Source organism: Cynara cardunculus (genome assembly GCF_001531365.2).
Source record: "Cynara cardunculus var. scolymus isolate 2C chromosome LG 12, CcrdV1, whole genome shotgun sequence".
Lineage (NCBI taxonomy): Eukaryota > Viridiplantae > Streptophyta > Magnoliopsida > Asterales > Asteraceae > Cynara > Cynara cardunculus.
Window position 1 is genome coordinate 26922965 of NC_037539.1, and position 2761 is coordinate 26925725.

Genomic DNA, 2761 nt, shown 5'->3' on the forward strand with positions numbered 1-2761 from the left:
AGGCCTGAAGGGGTTGACAAATCCGATTTTTCTCACTAGTCTTCTCATTTTCCTCCCTTGTTCTCTTCTCCACCTTTCCCTCTCTAGATCTGAGTTTTTGGGAGGATTGGGTTCTATTTTAAGAGTCATTGGAAGCTTCTCTTTGTGATCTAGGAGCTTTCAAGTTGAAAGCTAAGATCTAACCTCAATCTTTTGATATAGGGTTTGGTTCTTCTGACCCTTAACCCCCCATTCCTTAATTGATGGTATATTTGTTGAGGTTGGATGAAAAAAATGAAATGTTCTTGAGAGCTTGACAATGCATATCTAAGTTTTGTTTGTGATCTAAAGTCTTCACCATTTGGAAGCTAAAGATTTGAGCTTGAAATCTAGGTTTAACCTATCCTAGCAAGGTGAGTTCAAATTCTTTTGTGAAAACTATGTACATATCAAAATGTATATTTTGAAGTATTAATGTGTTTTACTTGATATTTATCAAATGTGTTGAGTATTTAACGAAGTTTGCATAAATGGTAAATTTCGAGTTAAGAATATTGTAAATTGGACATTTTGGTAAATAAAATCTCAAGAATGTGTTTTCGTTAGATGAGTTATTATACTAATCAAAATTATTTTATATAAATGCATCTTGGTGTATTTGATTTCAAAAACTATTTGGAAAATGCATATTATTGTGTTACGATGCATTTTGGAAATACAAGAGTATGACTTCACTTGATAAATGTTTGTCTCAACCAATGATTGGTTTTAAATTAATCATAATTTTTAAGTATATGTTTGCATAAATGTTGGTTAAATGCATTTTATTGATTTATGTTGGCTTTTATTGAGTAGTCCTGGAAGTGTGGAATTAATAAGTTGTTGAGATTTTGACTCGATTTTGACTTAGACGAGTCTTAAGAACATTTGTCCAGTTTAATTCGCTCTATGTTGGGCTTTGGAGTTATATTCGATTATGAAATATTTATTTAGAATTACATGTTTTAAGTGCATTGATCATTCAGTTGGAGTCATGTGACTATTGACTATAATGTAATCGATCCATAGGCATAACAGTCAGTTGTTGGTTTACGATGGGACTGTTGTCTTTGTATTCTTGCTAGAAACTGTGAATGTAACAAAGGACTTGAGGTACAGACTCGAAGAGTTGAACTTGATGACCGTATGATCGGTAGTGGAGGACTTGAGTACATACTCGAAGAGTTGAACTCGATGACTGTGCAGTCCGTTAGTTGGCTTGTGTTTCTAGCAAAACAATTGTCTAGGTAATCAGTAGAGGACTCAAACTACAGACTGTGGGTGGTTGAACTTGATGACTATATGATCCCTAGTTGAGGCTCTTTAACGTTAATTGTAGCTTACTTTTGTGTTCACCACATTCAACGGATACAGGTCTCCCTCGTCACCAATTGGTGTTATTTTCAGATATAGTATTATCCTCATTTTTGGCGTTGTTTCGAGTATGAAGTGTTTTCCATTTATTTATGATTTTGGGTATTGAACCTTATTCTAGTTAGGTGTATCTGAATAATAAAGTGACATTTGCGTTGAAAGTTGTAGCAGCTAGCTGAAGCCTTGTCAATGAGGTTTGACTTTGGCTTGTCAGCTATGGTCAGGGAAGGAGATCCGCAGAAGTTGCTTTTTCTGACGAACCTCTTAAAAGAGTTAGTAAGGGGGGCCAGCGACTCATCAAACTCTGAAAGATCAGCGTCTGTCAAGTCCTCAGAGTTAGAAGGATCTAACTGAGTGATAGAAACAGAAGAGGAGGGAGTAGAAGAAATCAAAAGGGTCAGTTGAAGGGCTATCAAAGATCAAAGCTAATGGAGATATTTTCATTTCTGTGGGGTCTTTTAGAAGATTCTTCTTCAACTGACGGGATTACTCATGATTAAGCCATATCCCATAAAGAGAACTGAGGGAAAGGGAGGACATGTCCTTAGAATCTTGAGACACATGGTATGATTATCCCAAGATTCTAGCAAACATTCAAGGAGCATTGCCAGCGTCTCTGAGTTGAAATATTCTCTTCCAGCTGTTCTCAAATCAATAATAAGACAATTAAAGCATTGATGTACTTTAGAAAACTTTCACATTGTCTTACTAAGTTTATCTTCCTTGATTCTTGTACTTCAGAAGTACCTTCATGTTGAACACAAAGAGTGTCCCACATGGTTTTTGAGGTTTTAAGCTTCATCATAGAGTGATACACCTCGTCATGAAGAAAGATGCCTATTATAGATCTTGCACGAGTATCTAAAGCCATTTTCTTCTTGTCTTTGTCACTCTACTGATGAGGGAGCTTCGAAATCTACCGTTCAGGAATCACGGCAGTCGTAGCAGTAGCATAAACTGTTGGAGATATTGCGATTGGAACATAAGTTCCATTCTCAATGTAGTATGGAATCTCAGGATCCACACCCTCTAAGAAAAGAGACATCTAGTTTTTCCAAAGGCGGAAGTTCTTTGATAAACCGGAGAGGTTTGGCAAGATAGTCATTATCGTGAAAGTTTGTGCTCGTGTTTTTCAAAGTCATTTGAAAAGTAAATAAATTTGCTATGATACTAGTCGGATCTACAAGAGTTTGTAGGTAACAGTTTGTAGAAGGGGGTGATGAATACAAACACAACAACTTTCACTTTTAAAAAACTTAAATTGATAAAGAAAATCAATAAAAAAAATTTACAGATTGTTAGCGGAAGAGATAAGATACATAACTTATCTAAACAGTCAAAGATATACACAAGTTACATATAGCAATAA